A 25,225-nucleotide genomic window follows, 5' to 3' on the forward strand; every position below is an offset into this window, starting at 1 on the left:
GATTAAACTTGCTGGAGATCTAAAGCACATAGAATAGGTATCCTGAGTGGAAGCCAGGTAATCTGAACTGGAGTTTGCTAGCACTTAGGCTAATCCAAAGTGAGAAGTGCTATTCATTACAACATGCTAAGGAGTGGCCACAATTGCAATAGATTCCTAACACCTTCACTATGGATATGATGACTACAATGGTGAGGGTAACACTCACTTTGTGATAAACACCCAGGATTGCTGGACCATAAATAATAATACTGATCCTAAACATTTCACTCTTCTAATATTTGGTTATGACTAACAATCAAAATTTGTATTCACAGTGAGGTCCAACAACAGAAGTACTACTACTGGGTTTCTGGAGACACAGACAAGAAGAGAAAGGAGACATCTTTCTCTATTTTTTTTTTTTAGTTGTTTGGTTTATTGGCGACATATACTGGAAAATCATGAATAATTAACTTGTAATTCTGATGTTTTAGAATGCTGAGTCATAAATTTTGTTCACTATCATTTTTATTCTCTACTTTTTATTCAAGAAGTAGAAAATAAAAGTATAAAACAGGGGAGATGAGAAAGAGAAGAAAAATATGCCTAGAGAAGCCAAAAATTTACATAAATTTTAGAAAATGTTTTACAGAATCTCCTATTTAGTAGTTTAATTCATTTCTTTATTTACACACAAATAAAGTACTTAAGTATAAATTATGCTTAAAGTCAACAAATTAAGATTTCTGGTGGGATGGGCAATAGTTTCCATTAGTTTAATATGTTTCACTTACTCTCTCAAAAGACAAAATTTTCTCAATTTTTTCATTTGTGCCATAGTATGCAAATGTAGCTTGTAGCAATAAAATAATTCATAACAACCAGCAGTCGTAAAGTTGGAAGAGTCTTAGCCAACGAAGTCCACAAGCATCATTCAAAGATACAGAGGAGGGTGGAAAAAAACTTGATTTTGTACTCTGCTATTGTAGTATGCAACACAATAGGAGCTCTGTAATTTCTATGCTCCACTCTGTTAGGAAAATGATTGGAATACTTCCTAACACACAATGACCACATATTCTTGTTTATATATATTTTTATTTTATTTGCTTTTTATTTGACAGGGAGAGAGGGAGAGAGGGAGAGAGAGAGAGAGAGAGAGAGAGAGAGAGAGTGCTCTCACCCTTTAATTCATTCCTCAAATAGTCACAATGTCAGGGACTGGGTTGAACTGAGCCAGGAGCCAGCAGCTCAATCCAGGTCCCCCAGTTGAGTGGCAGGAACCAATGACTTGAGACACAAGCTGCTGTCTATCAAGGTGAGCATCAGAATGCTTTACTCAGAAGCAGAGCTGCCCAGGGAACTCTGACATGGATTGTAAGCATCCATGGATTGTAAGTATCTTAACTGGTTCACCAAATGCCACCTCCATACTGCTGACTCCCCATACCTCTGCTTATTGTGGCATTATGTCTCAGTTCTGCTGACTTTCTTTATCTCCATATTAAGCAATGTACCTAGTACCCAAATAGAGTGCACAGGGTAGGGCATCATGGCACAGGACGTTAAGCTTCATTCCATCTTGAAGTTCAATTCAAATTTCACCTATTCCCCTTCCAATGCAGCTTGCTGTATATGAAACTGTGAAGGGAGTATGTGACGGCCCTATTATCCATGGCTCACCCATGTAGGATACACAGAAGGCATTCCTACCTTCTGGTTTTGACCTGGTTCTGGTCTAACTATTGTGATCACTGGAGGCGTGAACAAGGGGACTGAAGATTGGAGTCTCTCTTTCTCCTCTCTTTACTCCCTGTTGCTCTACTTTTCTGGCAAACAAACAAATCTTTAAAGGTATTTAAAAATAAAATTTGATGTGTGGAAAATGAATCGGATTATATATTCTCTCAGACATTTCATTCTCTTCATTATAATGTTGTCAGTTTATTCTTTCTCTTGGATTCTCATGGAATTCCCAAATCACAATATGATTTCTCTGTTTTCTCTTAGAGGATATTCACTAATTGAAAGGATGTCCACATATGTGTATGTGTGATGGCAGCAAGTTACTAGCAGGCTTAAGTAAGCACGACCACAATAGCTGGAGTCATAACCTGTTTGGCAGAATGAAAGTACTGGAGGAGTTCAGAAACCGAAACACCACTGCAGAATTCATTACTCCTCCACACCCCGTGAGGGTGGGCTTTTACTGCACCACCATTCTTCAATGAGAAACCACTGCATAAATTCTGGAAGCATTGGAAAGGACTGCTGGTGATTTGATTCACCCCAGAGTCACTAATTAATCATGGATGGAGAACAGCTTTAGGTGGAAAGTGGAAACCTTTAAACCAGCATTTCTAGCTTTTCAGCAATAGCAGTGGCAAAGTATATTGTGGGCTCAGTGTGTTGCTTGATGAGCAAGATATATTCTGGGGGCAGATTTTCTGGGAGATCCATCATAGATTTAGGAAAAGAAAAGATTTAATCTCTGCCAGAATAAATATTTGGTCCTTATCTAGGGCACCCCACATGTGCCATTATAATCACTGTTTTGGAAAGATCTTCTTAATCCTGTTAACATACTGTCAAAGTCAGTGCAGACCCTAACTCAGATGTTTCATTTTGTTTCCCCACAGTTGTAAATGTGGCATTCTAGACCTCAGATGCGGTCTCTTTATTTGCAATAATAAGATTTCATTACTGCAACCTCTTTGTCATTTGTCATGGGACCACAGTAGCATTATAACCCGTGGCTAACTGCTTTGTTTCGGTTCATTTTAAGTCACAGAATCCTTGTGGCAAATACCCACATAGCTGCCTACGCTTGAGTCCATTGCAATCATTTGCCATGAAAATAAACCTATGCCTCATGTGGCTGAGAAAAGAAGATAGGAGGAACAAAACGCTTGGCTTCAGACTCAGCCCGGATTGAACTTTAGGCAAAATATTTCACTTTTCTGAGCCCCATTCTTGAAAATACAACATGTGCACAGGATACTAACTTCACAACCTTCAAAGGACTGTTGCAACATTTAACTAGTATGGTTAATATGGTGAAAATAACAGCATTTTAAAGGTAGTGAAATCATTATATAAATAGAAGAGATGAATGAGATCAGGAAATGGCTTCCTCCAATCATTTGGCCATATGCAACAGTCTGTAATTTGTGGAGAATTGGTTAATAGAACAGACCATCGTCTTACTGTAAGATCATCTTTCTGGCTTTAAAGTTGTATGATCTTGGGCAGGTTATTTTCCTTCTTATATATTTTCCAAAAAGGAAAGTTTGGAGAAGAGCAAAATGCTTGTGGTGAGCATTATAGGGGAGTCAACAAGCACCTGGCACCTGTTTTTGCACACCATGGCTTCTTCATAAATGTCAGATTTTTTTCCCCTTCATTACTGTCATTGAAAGTAGTGACATGAATTGAAGATTGCCTCGTTTAGTAGGCACTGTCACTAAGTTATTATAAAGATACACGTAAATATTAGCAAACATTTTGTTTTTAAAATGTTTTAATTTCTTGCTAAAGTTTTGCAGTCTGAGAGTGTGTTTGTGTGTGTGTGTGTGTGTGTATTCCTCAGTGATTTTTATAAGCCTCTCTAAGACAACCAAAGTGTAGCTGTAAAAGCAGCATAACTATAAATTTAATAACTCCACACTATAACTATGAACATTGCCACTAAGGCAATTGCTTCAATCTATGTTCTTCCTTGATATTAAAACAAAGACAAGCGGTACATCAAAAGACATTACCGAAGATTGCTCAAGTGCATCCAGGAGAAAAAACTGCACAGTGTAGAGAACAGCTGTGTTTAAAAAGTGGGCAAGTCATTCTTCATCAATAATGACTGCTTGTGGGTACACCTGTTTCTTTAAATTAGTCTGGCTCTAGCCTTCTGATCCTCAACAGATTATGCTACTGCGGTGCCCCAAAAGATGGTACCAACACCAGGATGTGACCTCAGGAGCAGAAATGCATAAGAGCATGAAGAATTGCCAGGAATAAAGATCTCCCAGAAGGCTATTTCTTCATTCATGCCAGGGTGCCCTCAAGGGAAAGCAGAACGCTCTATTCACTACTAGAGAAAATTGCAGCTGACAGGAACAGAGGTGGGATCTTCCAATGCATGCCCAGGGAATGTGCAGGTAGTTCCCACATATGTTGCTAGGTCAGTCTTAGGCAATAACACAAGGAGAACAACATACAAATGACTGCCGTGTGGCCCCAACACTGCAAGGCATTCCACACTCCTTTCAAACTCTGGGTTCACTGCCCTGAAAGTAAAGAGTAGCACTGACTGTTTTTCCGTTTTCTTTTCCAGTCTCTTATAGGTTCATAGTAATAGAGACATTCTGGGAACTCCCTTGTGATAAAAAGGTCCAAGACACCAATGTTGACTAATATGCTGGATGCCATTCACGACCCTCATATTTAACGGCTGGTGTTAAGACCCACGTTTACTGTCATCCACTACACCCAGCAAATCCCTTGTAGTGGGCACACCATAGCTATTGAGGATGGTCACAAGCTGGTTTGCAATAGATTTGGAAGATGACTGAAAATTACATTTTCATGACTTTATACCTCCACATGGCTGAGCAACCTACAGTGTCTGGATGTTTAGTAAATATGTCTCAATAGAATTATTTTAAATTCTCACAGTCACCCAACAGCACATTCACTTAATAATGTGCTTGTATAACACTAAAATTGAGATTTGACTGACATTAAAATTCTTCACATGAATTACATTCTGCAATTGAATTATAGTCACATACCACCTTTGAGAAATCCACAATGAGGCAGGTGGATTTTTTTTTTGTTACAGTTGTTTTGTTTTTTAATTTTTCATTTTTTTATCCATGAGGTGATTTTAACCTTATTTGAACATTATAACTGTGTTTATTTAAATTAAGATGGTGGTAATGTAACTAGGTGATACAATCTTTTTGAATGACTATCATATATGAAATCTATCATTGACCAAAACATCATTACACAGCTCATGATTACGTTTACTTTAACAATGTATATCTGTTAAATTGCATACACTTCATGTCTAATTTGATTATCCTATCTACCTACCTAACTTAACTATGATTAGCTGTGTATCAAATATCAGGATCCTAACATGTCTAATAAATGTTTACTAAATTAGCAGATGTGCAAATAGATGAAAATAAAGGACAACGTGCACCTGTGAATGAAAAAAATAAGCCAATAAGACTGTTTTGACCACGAAGGACTAAATAGGATTTGAATACTGTAGGATAAAATAGATAACTGGTAATCTATTCAGATTTTATGCATTAAATCTTCAGCAGAACATATCATTTCATTGTGCTTTATAAATGCAATCTGTAAAATACAAAATGATGAGGTATAATTTTCTGGAATAATCAAACCATTTTGGATGAGAGATTTTTATTGAAGTTCTTTAGAATAAAAGATTCTGATTTTAGTAGGCCACAGCTTTGGCTAATTTTGAAGCTATTAACTGTCTTCCAATGAAAATTACTAATCTTTTCTTTCAGCATTAGGATGTCCTTATTCTAATAATTTTATTTATTGGGTCATATCATTGAATGAAAAAAGAGAAATTTTCCATCTTCTGTCTCATTTTCCAAATGCCTTCATTTTAGAAGATGCTGGGAATCAGGAACTTAAGTCAGGTCTTCCATACTGGTGGCAAGGACCCACTCTCTTGAATCAGCACCTGCTGCCCTCTCGAGCCTTCATCTGAAGAAAGCTAGAATTTGGGGAAGAACTGGGACTTAAACCCTGAAATGGGATGCAAGCGCAGTATCCTGAACCATGTTCTTAACTATTGTACGAAATGCTTGTCCCTTGGACTCCCACTCCCCTCTCATGATCTGTTCATGAACAAATACAGAGTTTAGTTCATCAGTGGAGCAACACAGGAACTACACTAGGATTCAAGAGCATAAGAGCAGATCTCTCGTGTGAGCAGTGCAAGGCAGAAAAGAAGATCTCCAAGAACTTGGAGCTGAGAGATGGTCTAAGCTTTCACTACTGTTCAAAGGAAAGGACCCACTACTCTGTGGTGATGGCTGGAAGAACATGGGAACAGAAAAATGACTTCTCTGGCTTCTGGTTTTGAATCAGAAGAACGGGATCTTGTGAAGGCATCACTCATTTTTGTCCATGTGATTCTCAGAAGTTGCCCCAACTACCTGTATCTCCAGGTATCTGTACAAACATGAGAAAAAAGAAAGAGAAAAAAGATTCCGAGACAACAACCATCATAATGCCTGCATTAAGTGATACTTAAGAGAAATGAATATAATCTTGGCAAGTTCTGCAGTGCTCTATAAAGATTCCTGGAACAATAATGTTCCTGCTGGGGGTGTGGGCGGTGAAAACAATGATGCTGATGGTGAGGACCAGAGTGAGCAGCTGTATTACAGATGATGGATGAGTCAGAGGCACATACACACTTCCTGCAAGAGGCGGTTCCATTTGAAACGGCTGTTGTTCACAATCCCTGGCTCTAGAATTTATATGCATTGTCCCTAGAAAGTTTAAAAAGTCTTAAAAAACTGATTTTCTAAATCTATAGAGGTTTCGATGACCTTTTGCCTCACTCAACAAAGTTACACATCCAGCACTCCCTCTCCACATGTCTCCCCCTCTCCAGCGAACCTAAATGCAATTGTGCCTCACCCGGGGTTTTGCTGATGTCTGGTTGCAGGAGGTAAATCAATTAAAGCGGATTATACCCACAGTCTGCAATGCTGACAGAGGGCGGAGAGAGATAAGACTGATAAATAGCTCAAGACAACTCCATCTCTATCTTCAAGCAAAGGATTAAAAAAAACCCCAAAAAACAAAAGACAGGAAAGAGTAGGGATGACAGCTTAGGAAAATAAGAATTCTGACCTAAGGAGGGCAAAATCAAGGAAGGACAAGACAGCTGGTGCAAGCAAATAAGATCTGAGTCAATGCCAGAACTCTAAAAGTTACCAGTCACAAGCCAGCACCTGACTCTGCAGGTCCTTGAAATCCACTTGGAATCTCCTCTTCTCATCCAAACACCCCCAATGACACAGTCACTCATTTGGTCCCAGTGTCGTGTCCGACCTGGAGCAGTCTCCTGGAGGATTCAGGTGGCGGCTGGCAGGACAATGCTGACTGAGCTCTAGTACATACAAGATGTCTTCCATAAAGGTCTTCACTCACTTCTTCCCCCATCCTGTCTATCCAAGCTGCGATGGCCTCACACCTATAATAATTACGTTATAGTCCTCAACATTGGAAAACATTTCAGATCATCCAGTATCTTCCTTCTCTCTCCCTGTGTGAGAATCTGGGTTCAATAACCTCACCTAGAGACTTGGTAGGAATGCAAATTCCACACCTACTGGCAAACCCTCCAAATCAGAAACTTCGTGTAGGTATTATCAATCTCGATTTTTTATAAGTCCTCACAACAGTTCAAAAGGATGTGCAAGTTTGGTATCCTCTTCTTTTCATTAATTTCTTGGTTCCACTGGGTCACTGGCTGTATTTAATCAGAGATGATTTTCTCCTCAAAGGTATCAGACAGTGTCTGTAGGCAAGTGGAATGGAGTGCTACTAGCATTTAGGGAATACAAACCAGGAGCTCAAACATTCACCAACACAAAACAAAGAATTCACTGACTCATTACAGCAATACTGCCACAACTAAGAAACTCTACAGTAGGAAGTACAACATGTAAGCCACTCCACAAATATCCACAAAGTATGCAGCACATGAATGAAATTTGTTTACATACATTTGCATATATAATCCAATCTGTTTTAAAGAGAAACCCTTCTGGGTAATGTGTACATGCCCTCAACATATGTGCATTTGAATTAATGCTCATGTGCATACATCTGTGTATAATTATGTATATAATCTAAAATGCTCTCATCCCTAAGTATGGAGTAAATACAGGCATGCATCAATTAAAAAAAAGCAGCTATTTTGCAGCTTAAACTTTAAAATTCAGGTTCAGACAGCTAGAATGTAATAAGCCTAGCATCTTACATGACTTGCACTGTTTCCTCTGTTCTTTGTAAACTCCTTCTATACTCTCTCATTGCTGTTGATCACTAGCAAAGATTCCCAATCCATCTCCCCTGGAGCAGTAACAGTAACTGATAGGTTCAACCTCAACTCAGTCCACGAACTCCTACTATAGACTAAGAACTTTTAGTCAGTTTGCAAAAAGAGGCATATTCCGAATTGGCCCAAAAGAAATTTATTCTTTAATAAGTAGATACTCTAGGGCAAATATCAGTGGCAGCTCCTTTATGAGAGAGAGATCAGTAAAAAAAATAATAAGAAGAATCTTTCAAGACCCACTCCGTGTTCACAGTAAAGCATGAAGTGACTTTCCAAAGTACATGATTTTCTTTTCATCTAGGTGATCTGCTATGTTAACATCCCAGCTACAATGTGAACAGACCTATGAAATATCAACCAGGAACTCTTGGATTAATAAGTAAAGCATTTTTAATCACTCACATAGATTAAACTGCTGTCTAAGTTTTAATATTACCATGGTTCCAAAAAAAAATTAGAACATGCATTCCAGAACTGAGCACATGAATAATTACAGTATAGATTATGGCCATTTTTACAGTTACTTTTTATGAAATACTTGTGCAATGAACATACAAGCACTGGAGGAGGCAATGTGGCCTGCACCAGAGAGGAGCGAACAAGGGCCAAATCTAAGTGTTGGCCATTTTGTAAATAAAGATTTATTGGGACACAGCTTTACACATTCATTTATGTATTATCTTCAGCTGCTTTTTTTTAAATAAACAGCAGAGTAGAAGAAGCCATAATTATTAGTCTGCAACACTGACATATGCATTTACTGATCTTTACTGCAAAAGCTTGCTAATATATATAATGGAGCCATGGATCCTTAAGATCAGCAGTGCGATTTTCTTAGCTTTTGACTGGTGGTTTATGGTCAAGTGGTCAGAATAACTCAAATAGGGATGGGTCGAAGGGTGTCAAATAAAAGGGTTGTATCACACAAGCGCACAAAGCTACTGCAGGACATCGCTCCATGCGGAATTCTCTCTTTCCCACTACGATTCTCAAGAATAACTGTAGAGTACACTGGGATGGTATTTCCTGTCACAGTAAGATATTGTTCAATACTTGAGCCTATTTTGCCATGTCACCCCCAAAGTTATAAAACCCATGTTGGAGTCTTTTATTTTTGTTTATGATTCCCTGACAGGACAAACACTTGGATGGCTTTGTTGAGACTGGGGAGAACAGAGTGTAATCAATCCTAGACTTCTTGCCCTCAATGCCTGTCTCTGAAAATAACACACGCAGGGCCAACACTGTGGCATTAGTGAGTGAACCTGCCTCCTGTGACACAGGCATCGCATCCGGGCAGCGGTGTGAGCACGGGCTCCTCTGCTTCTCATCAAGCTCCCTGCTAATGGCATGCTAAGTGCAAGGGAGGGTGACTCAAGTGCTTGGGTCCCTGTCATCCACACGGACACCTGAAAAACTCTGGCTTTTTCCCAGCTGTCCTAGCAGCTGTGGCCGTCTGGGAGTCAACCAGCAGATGGCTCTCTTTTCCTCTCTGTCTCAATCTTTGTAACTGACATTCAAGTAAATAAATAAATAAATATACATATATGTACATATAAATGTATATGTATATCCGACTTTCTAATTATATATAATTAATATATAATCAAATATTATATAATATTTATATAATTGATATATATAACATATATTGATTATATATAATTTATATATATAACTAGAAAGTCAGATATACAGGGAGGAAGAAAGAAAGAATGGAAGATCGTCTGTCCAATGATTCACGCCCAAAGTAGCTGCAATGACTGGAGCTAAGCCAAATTGAAGCCCAGGAGCCTGGAGCTTCCTCCAGGTATCCCACATGGGTGCAGGGTCTCAAGGCTTTGAGCTGTCCTCCACTGCTTTCCCAGGCCACAAGCAGGGAGCTGGAAGGGAAGTAGGGCCGCCGGGACATGAACTGGTGCCATATGGGATCCTGCATGTGATAGGCGAGGACTTGAGCCACTAGGCTACAGCACCAGGCCCACAAATATATATAAATATATAAATATGTATATAAATATATTCATATTAAATATATTATATTAAATATAGATTTATTAAATGTATTATTAGGTGTATTATTTAATATTATATTAAATATATATAATTATATATTATATACTTATATATTTATATATATTTTCACTAACATGAAAAACCTGGGGTTTTCAAAAACAAGTACCACTCACACTGATGTTAGCGCATCAGTTAACTGCATGACATGAAATAACAAGGGAGGATGACATTGACATGTTGGGTATCTCAGTCTCCATGGCTCTGTCACACCTGCAAGCCATCTGAGCCACTGGCGTGATAAATGGAGATTAGCTGACTCTTGGTTAACCTGCAGGCAGATTCTACCATGTCATCATCTTAGGATGGACACATTGAAAGAGGAGCTCATTCTTCCTTTCCTACTTCTTATAAAAAGAGTCGCCAGTAGACTCTAAAGTGTCTTTGTGCCCGGACTCGTCCGTGTGAGAGCGTGAGTTCTGGAGATGATGGTGTTACTGGGTATTTCATCCAGATGATATTTTACGAGCCTCTTCTTTGTCAACCATCACCACTTATGTTCTTTCGGGAATCAGATCAGCATTTCTAATTCAACCAGGTGATTCTGACTTACTTCCAACCACAGTATAAAAACCACGGGGTTGGGGAAGGAGGTAATGTGAGATTTATACAGCAATAACATGTGGGAAGACAGGTCAGATCTTGTGACCTCCACTACAGCTTCAAAGCATCGTAGGGAAGAGTCGTCTCAACACTTGGACAGAAACGTGAGCAGCAAAGTGGTGTTCCTCAACCCTAACAGGATTAGTAGAGATGACGGTAACCAGCAAGTTACAGACGTGACCTAGGGTGCAGGCTTATACCTTTTGAGAGGAGCACACTATAGTAGCTTTGGGAACGATTTCAAAGATACAGGCTCTTTGGATAAAATAATTAGAGAACACCTTTCCTACTTCTAATCTAATTAAATGCTGTGCATCTACTAAATAGCAGAAGAGTTTCAGACAAATGGAAGAAATATCCCTAGGACGGATGGAGGCCATCGTTTTCATATATGTGACCTGCAGTGTGAAACCTCTGGGAGCCAGCTACACCTTCAGATTCATACATACTCCAAATTTGCAAATAATCCATAGACAATATAAAGCTAACTATTCTGGCATTTAAGGGGCATAAACATTCTTCTTTCCCCTTTGTGAATGTTTCACAATTTCATTCATTCATATAAAGATGGCTGGTTTCATTCATTTAAAGGCAAATGAAACCAAGTATTGGAGGAGCAGAGTTGTCAATATTTGTGTGTCCATGTAAGTGTTTGTGTGGATCTGACCTTAAAATGTCCCTTAGATATTCTTTCAGCCCTTTCTTGAGTGATGATGACTCAGAAAAATCTAGGGCTTTCGGTATGTGTCCAGCAAAGGAATTGACAGTCCAGTTTTAACCTAGTCTTTGACAACCCCAGCAGTTAGTGGAATTCTAAAACTTAATTTCTATTGCAGGCCTTTGAGAAACTTACACTTATCATAGGTCTGACCTAGAATGAATTATAGATTCCAGAGTGGCTCAGAGTTCAGGATGACCTCCAGTCAATTGGACTCCAGGGAATGAAATCGATCAGTAGAAATGATTGATTCAGGAAAAAATGCCAAGATTGGACAGGTGGCCTGGCCCAGCTCAAAGCTGAGCTGGCTACCATTTCCTTTATGGGGAGGGAGTTTTCCCTACAGATAGCCCAACTTTCATTCACTAATACTCACTCTTCCAGAGCTAAACCACTCTGCTGGCATCATCATCTTTAACTTTTATTTGTTCATTAGTTGCTCCAGTTTAAACTTATTTGCTGTACTTTATAATACAAACTTTACAAAGTCTATAACCTTCTTTAGGACTTCAAATTGCAGGTTGGGTGGTCGATTCTAGGAAGAATTTTATATAAATTTGTGTTTAACATTTAAAAATCAGATAATCTCTTGTGCGTAGTTTATTATTATTTTTTAAATGATGGCATTTAGCAGCACGGGGCTAACAATTCAGTAGGACAATTTATCAGAGTTGACTATGAGACAGAGTTCTGAGTTTTTCAATTTGCTACAGTACCTATCCACACTTCTTATCACTTCATCAGATGCAAACACTGTTAGTGATCTAACATCTAATTTTCTCTGTTGCTTCGTTTGTCTAATTGGAACAAAAGGAAGAGAAAAATGCTTCTGTCACCATGTGAGTGGCAATCTCTCTGACCCACAATAAAAACCAGACTAAGAGGTATATAGGTGAAGAAAAGTGTGAGAATGGAGAATGCTGTTTTTATAACCTCATTCCATTTTAATCATGTATATTATCTGTCTGTACTTCCTGGAACTTTCAGACTTTTTAACCTCTTATAAGAGTCATGAGCTTTTGAGAAAGTTCTGCCCGTCTTCAATGCTTAATTTCTCTATCTCCTGGCCATTCTCTACCCTATTATTTAGACTCTGTGAATCTCAATGTTCTCATCTTAAGGGTTGGGAAAAATATTATGAGCCATGAAAGTTTGTTATGAGGGCAAAACAATATATGTAGGTACCTAGCACAAAATAAAAGATGTTCAAGGAATTTCAGTTCCCTTTCCCTTCAAAGAGTTGGGATGAATTAAGCAGACTTGATCATAAACTCCCACACATATCCGAAATGCCTGCCAAAATGTAATGACCCAACTGCAGCTTCAGAGAGATAGCTCAGTTCAAGGTTTTAATGGCACTTTCCATGGACTGGGCCTCAACAACAAAATCTATCACTGTTAGGCAGTTGCAGAAGATGGGTTGGATTTAAATAAACTTCCTTTTGAACTCTGAAGTGAGGTGGCTGCCTTCACCTTAACTCGGAATCTTACCAGCAGGAAATGGACTCTTAGCCAACAACAAAATAGGATTAACAGATGTTAGCCAAGATAATGATAACAAATGCATTCTTGCAAAGTGTCAGGACAGCAGAACACACAGCATATACAAGTAGACATAATCACATGCAAGCTCAATTTTAGTATTTTGAATTTAGATACTGCATGAATGTAACCATTAAGGAAATTTTAATGTCGGCCACTGCTCTGGGACAATCATTTCGAGTAGAAAGCGATACTGAAAAAATACTTTAGTTATAAACCAGGCTGAAATAAAGAAATGTTTCTTGCAGTGTAACCGTAAGAAAATTAAAATTGCTATTCTACCATGGTGAGGTTTAAATGTGTAAATAAATCACAATCCCCTCTATTTGGAATTCCCAGCCAATTGTTAAATAATGTAAACCACACCACTGGCACCCCTTTTGGCTATAGGGATACGTGGGAGGATGGATCTGGCACAAGCCTGGGACATGGACACGGATCAGTCTTCCTATTTTGGTTTCTAGTTTTTCCTTCCAATGATGACTGTAGAGATAGAGGTTTGGGCACAGGTTCCAGGCAGAAGAGGTCTAAGGGACAGGAAGAAGTGAAGAAATGGATCTCTCCAGACATGTACATGTTCTTTACTCACAAAATAGAAACTGAAGAGATGGTACAAGAAGTATCATCCCAGTGGTTAATTTCCAAGACACAGCAGTTAAATCAAGTAGAGTAGGGACAAGGAAACTGTGCCTTGTCTAATATACTAGAAACTCAAATAAGCCCTCTTCAAACACTACTGCCACACAGAATGATTTTAAGTCATATAAAAGCCAAGAGGCTGCTTGACTGATCATATAATAAGTACCACTGTTTTGGGTGGCTAATGGAAGTATTAATAACAGGCAAATGAAGTCTTAGCTTTTTTGACAGTGAGGTATGAAAAGAATTTGAGAGAGGGATGCTAATTATGACATAAAAAATCAAAGTACAATTCTGATTGGTTGGTTTTCAGCAGCTCCATAGAGGTTTCCTCACATCATGAACTTTTGCTTCCTGGTGGAAGAGCTCATGCAATCATCTGTTGGTGCCTATGTCACCGCACCAGCCAAGATTCTTCATTGCAGCCCGACTATGCATTCAAGCCCAAACCTCCTGTATACAGCCTCCCTAGTTACAGTGATGACCCAAGCAATAATAATGCCATTGCCTCTGATGAAACCAAAGTGCATGTGTCATTTTGGAGATGCTACTTGGTTAGCCTGAGTTGCTTGTCGACTGTCTCTGACCAAGGAGTGTAACTTGCACTTTACTTGCACTGAGATAGAAGAGAAATCAACACTTCCTTGGTTCACTTGGCCTATACCATCTGTCTTGCCTATCACAAGTCTCCAATCAAGTGACAGAGGATGCAGCCACTTTTTAATTTTGAAAGGAAAAATAAAAATAAATTTATTGGAGTTCTAATGTAGAATCTGTATACTTTTTACAAAATCCAATGAAACTATTCGTTGGTACCAATAATCCTACCAGTGATAACTGGGTCATTTTTGCTAGATCTCTTATTCTATGGTGTCATCCAGGATGGGTGATTAATTAAGTCATTCATTCAACAAGGCTATTTTGAACACCACCGTGAATGACATATTGTACAGAGCATTGATGGCAAATAAACAAGATTATTGCTAACTTTCCAATCCTCTTCGTAGTAGCACTCAGTCATAGGGATGGAGTGGATAGTTACAACTATCAGAAGAATTGAAATTGGATTGAATTCAAAGGGATTACTTTCAAGGATAAACAGAATACAGGGATCCCATTTTACTACAAAGATATCCAAAGAAACTGCATGTTCAAGGACAACAAATAATACAGAGAGAGAAGAACCGGTTTTAGGTTACTATATTATAGGAGGGTCTTATTTGCACAAGTGGGATTTCAACCAGTCCTGAACGTACACAGAATGTACATGGACGCACTGGCTTAATCTGTATACTACAATGTGAAAAACAATCAGAAATGTAAGATAACAGCATTTGATCTCCGTTAGTATTAGCTTCTTCATTTGAAAAGTGGCAATAGGAGACAGTGTGGTGGTGTAACAGGCTAACCCTCCATCCTATGACACCAGAATTCCATATGCACGCTAGTCTGTGTCCTGGCTTCTGCACTTCTAATGCGGCTCTCTACTTATGGCCTGGAAAGGCAGCAGAGGATGGACCAAGTCCTTGAGACCTTACACCCAGCTTCAGATAAACTTATCTCTGGCTATTGTAGCTATTTAGGGAGTGAACCAGCAGATGAAAGATCTTCCCTCTTTATCTCTCTTCTTTTGTAAAAATCTGCCTGTCACATAAAAATAAATAAATCTTTTTTTCTTAAAGTGGCAATGAAACTATCCAGCCTGTTTCCCACCTGAGGAAGTTATAAGAATTTACTGAGATGGCATTCATATAACTCACATGGCAACAGCTGGTAAATTGTAATGCATTATACACATATCCTAAAATCATTACTTCTCTACAGTAATTGCTGGCCCGATTTTAAATGTACAAGGCTGATTCTTCCTCTAGCTTTTACTTTGATAATTTTTAAAAGACTGTTTTCACCCTCTTTAAAATCTTCAATGGATGCAGCAAATGCCTCATTTCATACTTATCTACATTTTTTTATCAGAGAAAATCAAAGTGCTCCTTGGAAAGCATCTCATTAATCTCTTGCAGGGTGGTAAGGCAGGGACACATATTCTGCACAGTTGTGTGTGAGTCTCAGTTGTACATAAATGGAAAAGCCCAAGATAAACTTTCCCAAATCACACAGTAGATTAAAGGCAGAGCCAAAAATAGACCCAAGCATCTTTTATTCCAGTTCTCTGCTACCCAGTACTTGCATCCAAAAACCTTGTTCCCCTGGGAGGCTTCCAGGTACAGAAATGACTTTCTAGCTCTGAAATAGATAATGCTTTAGTTAACTTCTTAAAGCCTTTGTTTCTTCATCTAAACAAACAAACATGCTTGCCAAACAGGATTTTTTTTGGTGGAGACCAAAAAAGAATAATGCATATGTAATACTTTAAAAAAAAAGTCTAATCCATGCCCATAACATTAGATGAAAAGCAAAGGCTGGTTTGTTTTGTTTTACATGAAAATAAATTGGTTATATACATCTCAAGGGCAATTGTCCCTGAAAAAGAAGCAGTTTGGTGTGAATCCCAGGATTATTCAGTCAGTCAACAAACATTTATTAGACATATCCTAGATGCAAAGGATGGCGCTATATCCCAGCAATGTAAAGACAGATAGGATCAGACAAATGCACAACTGAGTGGATGAGCTAAGACATGCATAAAATAGATGTTAACAAAATGAAAAGGAACAGGAGTAACAACACAGAAAAAGTCAACATGATCTCATAGAAATGGTACTTTGATAGGAAGAAAGAGAATGGGCTTGTAAAAGCAACGACTTGCAACTTTGGTCATGCTGACCATCCAGGTTTTCAACACAGGTAGTAAAAAACTTGGCTGAAGAAACAGTATTCTGCGTAGTGGGATTAACATGTCAAAAGCAATGTGTAAAAGGAAGGTGAAGTCTGATCAGTGGATACATTTGGCTAGACTATAGAGTTTACATTAAAGAGGAATGAGAGTGACTGGATGAAAAGGTAGGTCAAGCCAAATCATGTCAGGCTTTAATATTACATTAAGGAATGTGGCTTTCCTTCAGTTCTTATTGAGAAGCCTTTGAGCAAAATGAGGGAAAATACATTTTACATATATTTGAGCAAGTTCTGAGCAGATGGGGAACGTGCAGAGAAGGGGAAATGTAACAGATACAAGAGAGATAAGGCAACAGATGGCACTAGTTCCCAGAGGACATCAAAGGGCAAGAGGCCAAGGGGCCAGGTAGGCTCAACAGCTGAACAGGCATAAGTCATTATCTTTTTCCCTGAGATATTAAAGAAAAAGAAAATAGAAGCAGTTATGCTGTCACGAGGTAAGAAATTTGATATATGTAAAAATAAACTACAAAGTCATTTCTCAGAAACATAAGACATTCATTCACTGAGTTGGGGTTATCAAGGGACCTTCATAATCTATGACATATGTACCAATATGGCCTTCATTTTGAAAACACAGAAGAATATGAGTTTCAAAGTACAGGCCATCCAGTAAACTTCTTTAGAAAGCAGATTATCAAATGGCAGATGAAATTATCTAACAGAAGGATTTAGTTCTGCTGGCAGTGCTCTTTGCTCAAAGGAGACATATTTTGCCCAGAGAATGAGTCACAGCCAGACTCCATACTAAACATTTACGATCTGCTTGAGTTTATGAGCAGTTAACTTTATGACCTCTGGACTTTACAAACTGAGAGAAGTGATGAGCTGCGTTGCTGCATGAAGAGCACTTACCCCAAACTAACCTCATCTTCTTGACAACATTATTTTGCAAGTAGGAACAATGGGCTAGTCATGAGGGTGTAGAAATCACAAGAAGGCATTCGATCTTTAGTGGTATCAACAGGACTGCACAAGAGGATAAAGGGCAGTAGTTTCGTATTAGGATGATTTACACACTGCATCGATGGGAAGATCTTGAGGAGCTTGCCACAGAAATATGTCTTTGAAAACTATCTGTCAGGGCCCAGTGCAGTAGCCAGTGGCTAAAGTCCTCACCTTGCATGTGCCTGGGATCCCATATGGGCACCAGTTCATGTCCTGGCTGTTACACTTCCCAGCTCTGTAGTTTTGGCCTGGGAAAGGAGTAAAGAATGGCCCAAAATCTTGGGATCCTGCACCCTCAAAGGAGCCCTGGAAGAGGCTCCTGGCTCCTGGCTTTGGATCAGCTCAGTTCCATCCATTGTAGCTACGTGGAGAATGAACCAGTGAATGAAAGATCTCTCTCTCTTATCTGTAAATATTTATTCAGCTATTAAGAAGAATGAAATTATACTATTTACAACTAGGTGGTCCCAACTAGAGATCATTATGCTCAGTGAAATGAGCCAATCACAAAGGAATAAGTACCGTATGTTCTCTCTTATATCAGGAAACCAGCATGAAAAGCATAACTTCAATAATCTGATCCATACTAGTTTCTTTCTTTCTTTTTTGACTGCATGTGTTTCAATGCTTTTTATTTCAGCTTCATTTATTTAAAATACTTTCTTTTCTCTTGTCAAATTCATTTCATTGCTGGCTTATGAATTACACGGTAGCATGATTTTTCCCAACAGATTTTTGTATTTCCTTTTTGTCACCCATGTGTTGGTTACTCAGTGGTGCAGTTTTTCATGGTGCTGCAATTTGTTGTTGTTGTTGTTGAGGTTATTGTTCTAACTCATACCAGTTGTTGACCTTGCTTCATGGCTTCTCAATTATGGAAATATATAATAATGAGTACTGGGGTCTACCATATCCAGATGTGGGGGTATAATGCAACATGCATCCGTGCTTCCAGATGAAAGATGAATTCTCAATGAAACTGTTGGAAATGTGTAGACAACGGGATGCTAGACTGTCTGAATTTGTACCAGCAATGTCGGGGTACACTTAATTAAGAGACTGATAGAATTATAATTCCTTATGAAGGACTATACCATTGTCGTAAAATGGGGAAAGTCTGTCGGGGGTGGGAGTTTGGGGGGAAATTCCAGTTTATACAAAATTGTACCACATAATTCAAAGATTCAAATAAAAAATATATATATATATATTAAAAAAGAAAAAATACTACCTGTCTAATATTTGTGCAAATAACTTGGATGAAGAAACACAGGGGAAAGATATAGTCAAAGTCATTCATCACAAATTCACACACACACACACAGAAGAGTTACACTGAATGTTAGTTTGCAGGTGCAATAGGGATACAAAAATAGATTATAAAATACAGTGAATATTTATTAAGATAATTAAGGAAGATAAGTACAGAGTTTCAGGCTCTTGATTTTGCCCTGGCACAATCCTGGACATTGTGGCCATTTGGGGTGTGAACCAACAGATGGGCGATTCTCCACTTTCTCTCTCTCTCTCTCTTTCCCATTCTCTCCTTTTCTCTTACTGCAACTATTTCAAATAAGCTTTAATAGTCTTTAAAGCAAAATTATATCCCTACAATGAAACATGCTTCTAACAAAATCACTGGGAAGTAAATGAGAGAATGGAAGAGATCACTCTAAGTGCTTCTGTTAACACGATTGTGAGAGCAATTTCTGGGCTAGGAGGTAAACAGGGCACCTTGGCACTTCGTACCTACTTGGAAGGGGCTACATCTTTTTTTTTTTTTATTGTTGCTTACATTGTATTATGTAGTACAGTTTTATAGGCGCTGGGGATTCCCCCCACCCCTCCCATACCCCTCCCCCCATGGTGGATTCCTCCACCTTGTTGCATAACCATAGTTCAAGTTCAGTTGAGATTCATTGCTTGCAAACACATGCCTAGCATAAAGTTCAGCGTCTTATTGTCCAGATAAGTTCAGTGGCCTCTTGGGGAGACCTTCTATGGTCTGAAGATAGGTCTAACAGAGTAAAGATCCAGTCAGTTAAAAGGAAGGGGCTACATCTTATCATCAAAACCAAATAACTACTGAGGGTAAGAGTTTCAGAGCTTCAGTGTAAGCTACCACTTGGGATACCCATGTCCCACACCAGAGTGCCACTTTTGCCTCTACGTTATTTCTACAGGTCAAGTTTATTGTACGTGTTCCTAGGAGGCAGAATGTGATTGCTGAAGTACCTGAGCCTATGTCACCCACACAGAAGGCTTGTTTGGAATTTCTGGCTTGGTCCAGTTCCAACTGTTGCAGCCACTTGGGAAATGAATCAAAACCTAGAAGTTATCTTTTAATTTGACCAACCCTATCACTTGATATGTAAAATGACATACAGGCCAACAGATGTTGTAGACCTGTCCAGGCTGGTCTGCCCCCAGTCCCAGCTCTCACACTCACCAGTGAGCAGGAGTGGCCTTACAGCTCTCTTATCAAGCTCTCAGCCCCCTAACCAGGTCTCACATGTGCCAGTAGGTGCCTCAGCCATGTCTGCCATGGCCCTCCTCACCTCAGCATTTGCCAGCAGGTGTTGCATCCTTGCCTGCCCCAGCCTGCCCCAAGTTGCAGCTCATGCTGATGGGTGCTATCATCCAACCCGGCCCAGACAGCCTCCACTTTTGACCTTGATGTGTACTGGCTGGTGCTATGGCCTAACCCAGCCCACCCTGCACCCTGTCCTGGGTCTCAGATCTGCCAGTGGGTATTGTGAACTGGCCCAGGCTGGTTTGTCCCCAGACCTGAGCCACACTCATGCCAGTGGGTACTGTAACCTGGCCTGGTCTGAGCTGCTCTTGGCCTTGGTTCTTGTGCTCACCTGCAGGGATAATATCCTGACACAGGAGTTCCCAAGCTCTTCTCTCAGATCTCTTACCAGGGGCAGATTTCAACCTTATTAGACAATGATTGACTTAGTCTTACAAAACAAGACTCAAAAACCATTTCTGATTGGTACTAAGTTTCTAAAGTACACTCTACAAGCCAGGAAATCATCATGATCTTTATTTTCTTTAGGAATATTAAAGAAGTGCCAAGTTACACCTTTTTTGGAATCTCACTTAAATCTTTAAACTTACAAAATGTGGGCATTACAATTTCCTCTAAACAGCCACTGACAAGATACATGGAAGTATAACTGAATGCTCAAGTTCCCGTTGGTGCTAGCAGAACCACTTTTCTTACCTAAAAGCCAATAAATGTCACAGGATTGCTGAAAATGGCTATACAGAAACATCTTCATTCACTTAAAACTACATCCATGCAATACTCCCTAACAATTTGCAGAACAGTCCTATGATATCATTAAAGAAGTGAATTCTACCCCATAACTGGAAATAGTGTCATTCCTATCTGATCCAAGGAAAAATCAATTCACTACTTTATTAAAATTAATTTGGACTCCCTAGATTAAGTAAATTGGCTTTTCATTTCTTTTGTGTTTTGTCTGTTGAAGGAATTATTACTCATTGCTTTCTACTCTAAAGAATTATACTATGGGGATGCCAAAAGGAATTGCCTAAATGATATTCTGATACAGGTAACTGTGCTACTTTAAATGTCCAATTACAGCATATATTCAAACTATTTCTTGGGAGTTGCTGAAGCACCTGATTCATTCACCTTTTCTTGCAAGGAAGTAGGAAAGAAAGAAATGTATTATCTGAAATGGAAACCAAAATGTAACCGCCTCCTTGAAGATCAGACCCAAAAATATAGCAACCAGTTTCCTGGCTGCAAATGTTCTTTCCTTGGCCACTGTAAAATATACCCATGCCTTTAGCTGCTTTTGGTTACCCACACTATTTTCTGGAGAAAGTTATTTCTCAATTTGATGCAAGAAATCAGTCCTCAATTCATTTATTCTGCAGTGGCAGAAATAAGTTCTCACATCTTGTTGACATGACCTTTTCTCATTTGCATTTCCCTACTTTATCACTTCACAAAATTCATCAACAACGAAGTCTTAATGGCAGTTAAACATCTTCATCGAAACACATATTTAAACAACTCCACAAACTAAAAGAACACTACAATAATACTCCATCACAACAATTCACAAACTTTTCTTCCAGAAAATGATCATAATTACTAATCAGTCCAAAGCCATTTCAAATTTTGATTGCATTAAGTATCTATCAATGCTCTGAATGAGCTTCTTCTATGTTTTCTATTTTAAAAAATATATTTATTCTGGCGCGGTGGCGCAAGTGGTTAAGGTCCTTGCTTTGCACACCCGGGATCCCATATGGGCACCGGTTCTATCCCGGCAGCCCCACTTCCCTTCCAGCTCCCTGCCTGTGGCCCGGGAAAGCAGTCCAGGACGGCCTAAAGCTTTGGGAACCTGCACCCGCGTGGGAGACCCAGAAGAGGCTCCTGGCTTCGGACTGGCAGAGCATCGGCCATTGCACTCACTTGGGGAGTGAATCATCGGATGGAAGATCTTCCTCTCTGTCTCTCCTCTCTGTATATCCGCCTTTCCAATAAAAAAAAATCTTTAAAAATATATTTATTCATTTTTATTGGAAAGGTAGATTTGTAGAAAGAGAAAAGAGAAAATGATCTTCTGTGTGGTGGTTCACACCACAAGTGACTATAACAGCCAGAGCAGAGCTGATCTGAAGCCAAGAGCTTTTTCAGGTCTGCCATGCAGGTACAGGGTCCAAAGCTTTAGACCATCCTTTACTGCTTTCCAAGGACACAAACACGGATCTGGATCCACATGGGATCCCGGCTTGTGCAAGGAGAGGATTTAGCCAATCGAGTCAGCATGCAGTTTTCTCTTTAGATTTCTGCACAACTGATTCAGTTGTTCAAGAGGCCAATATATGACACAAAGCCTTGCCATATTGAGATGAAAGAAAGGCCAGAGAATAGAGGGTACTGCCTTGCTGGCCTCTCCCCATGGCAATTCACTTCTGCCCAAATAATTCTAGATTAACGCACCAGCAGAGACATTTCACATTTCCTCATCAAGATTATGCTGACAGCTCACCAGCTGTTTCCATGCTATTTTTTGCCATGATGGCACGGGTAAGCCACAGCACCTTCTCCATCACTCGGCCAAAAGCAATGCTGCCTGCTGCTCAGCGTTCGAAGTGTTAGCCAACCTGAACTCAACCAGCTTGTCTTTTTCTCACTCAACTTGCACAGCAATGATTTTTTTTTATCAGTCATCAGTATTTGGTCCCTGGAAAAAACCTAAAGAGTAGTGGTGAAGGAGATAGATGCACAAAAAATTTAGTTGTCTTATAGTTGTGGGCAAAGTATGTTTTGTTATATAAAGTTTACTATTGATATGCATATTAACATGCTCTACAGATACATGTATCTTTTCTTAATAATTCCTAATACTTGAGAAGAGTGTCATGAGGCAAAAACAATATGGTTGATGGTTTGAAAACTCTGTGTTTTTAGTTTCTGTTCCCTTTTCCAGCTAGACACCACCCTATCAATTTGCTCACCCATAAAATATTTTCTTTGAACTTCATATGAAGAAATCAAGCCATCAGTATGAGATTACATAGTTACTAGAATAAGAAAACAATCTTGTACCTGAATTTTATGAATCCTTATTCATGTTTTAATCAAATTAAAGATAAAGAATGAAAGTAACACAGGCTTTGGTTTGCTTATCAGCCTAACAAACAGGATTATCTTGTTTTCAGACTCAGTACATCTTAGAAGTAAATGACCAGAGAAGAGGAGGGCAGAGAACCGTGTGAGATAACATGAATGGGAAATGTAAGAGATGACCCCATTCGGTTGCTTTTTTTTTTTTAGCCCCTTGCTTATATTCCTGTGGAACTGTAACCTTCCTACTTTCTACTTGTTAAGTATTATGGCTAGTTGTGCATTAAGCCTGTGATTTCTAGATAGATTGAAATTATGGCTTTTGCAAAAAAAAAAAAATTTAAAAAGGGAAGAAAAGATGAGGTTGAAGGAGGGGTCTGAGGATGGAAGAAAGTATGCTCGTCTTTGAGAATTGAACCTATGAAATACATGAAAATCCTTACATTACAAAAACTTCTTTTAAAAAACTGAAGAACAAAAAAATCACTCTAGAGGATATAATACAAAGAAATTTCAAAAAGTTCATGAACAAGGTGAGTTAAAACTATGAGTTGATTTGCTTAGTCAGGTAGTTCAGTTTCTGGGCTCTCGTTCTTCAGTAATAACAGGAAGAGGGCAGACCATATCCTCAAATGTTCTTTCCAAACTCATAATGGAGGCCACTTGGCTGAGGAGGCTGGGATCCTGGGCTTTCTCTCTGGGCAGTGATGTTCAGAGGACCGTGTGGAGACAACACTCCTCAGTATGTTCCCTTCAGCAATTCCGGAAACAGGCGTAGCTCCCTCAGGAAATATTTGATTCCTAGGTCAAGTGCCACATCTGTGATGTTTTTGCTCTCTGGATATAGAATTTAAAAAAAAACTGAATACCTTTGCTTTGTAAACTCAAAGCTGTCCTGAAATAAGATGTGATAAAAAAGATCATCTCAGAGAATGTACTTGTGGTGCCTTCTTTCTGCCCTGGGCTGGGGACTTGGAGGAACAGGAGCTGGACTCCCCTTTACCGGGACCAATTCATGAATTCTAACTGACACAAAACTCATTGCAACACATGAGAAATAACAATGGCTAGAGTTGGATGCGTTGGGAGAGAGAATCCAGGGCCAAGTGTTGTAGACCGCCAAGTTTCCCTGTGGCCCATGACACACTGGTGATGATGTGCTTCATGCCCATAATGATCATCATGTCAACATTCTGAAGCATTATTGTGATAACTTGCTCCCCTGGGAAATATATTTACATCCTAATCCTTGCTTGCAATAAATCCCACATAATTTGGAAACAGGAAATTTACTTTTAAGATCAAAGTAAGAAGAGGTTATTAGGACATAGCCTAATCTAAGACACTTGGTGTTTTCCTAAGATGAAAACACCATGTGGGCAGGTACACAGCATGGAAGCAGATGTTACAGTAGTGATGTACTTGGAAGCCAGGGGACACTGACAGTTGAGAACTGACATCAGAAATTGTGAAGAGACAAACCAAGATTCTATCCAGCGTCTTCAGAGGAAGTATGACCAATTCCTGATAATGGACTCTACAAATCTAGAACAACACACATCTATTGCTTTGACCTCTAATATCCCTAGGAGCGGTATACATTGGGGAAGTGCAGCTCCACTCTTGATTCGGGATGACTGCTTAGCCTTATATTTTTTCTTGCCTTCCGTGTCAGTGGATTGGGGCAGGTGTTTTGTTGTCTTTGAATTCTTGTCAAGAAATGCAAAAGTGCTTTTCTTTGTCCTTTTATTCGGTGTTTTCTTCTTCTTTGGTCTAATTTGAATGAATATTCCTGACCTTGGCTTAGACTGGTTTATACATTCAAGGAAAGAAAAGAGCAGAGCTCTTAAAGTCAAATGTTAGCAGGAGATGGTTTGCATCCTGCTAACAGGAGACAGTGGCGGGAAGAGTTGAGGATGTTTATCTTCAAGATTGTGTGGAGTCTGCCCTTCTGTTAGAAACCAGCACAATCAGTGGATGGCACCATTTCTCAAATTACTAGCCCAGTGAGCAAATTATGCCCTTATGGAAGTTAAGTTCATCTTTTTTCTAAAGAGCCAGGTCTCTAGCCAGGAAATACATCTTATATTATGTTCTGACACTGTTACACAGTTTCTACAGACAG

At 39.2% G+C, this 25,225-nt stretch overlaps 1 protein-coding gene across 11 annotated transcripts in view; it reads right to left on the minus strand.

Moving 5' to 3' along the window:
* The window catches only part of NRXN3 (neurexin 3), a 1,255,286-nt gene that overhangs the window by 151,192 nt on the left and 1,078,869 nt on the right, over nt 1-25,225 (minus strand). The window lies entirely within an intron of this gene.

Source organism: Ochotona curzoniae, unplaced genomic scaffold (genome assembly GCF_017591425.1).
Source record: "Ochotona curzoniae isolate NIBS_2020 unplaced genomic scaffold, NIBS_Ocur_1.0 contig_2688, whole genome shotgun sequence".
NCBI classification, from domain to species: domain Eukaryota; kingdom Metazoa; phylum Chordata; class Mammalia; order Lagomorpha; family Ochotonidae; genus Ochotona; species Ochotona curzoniae.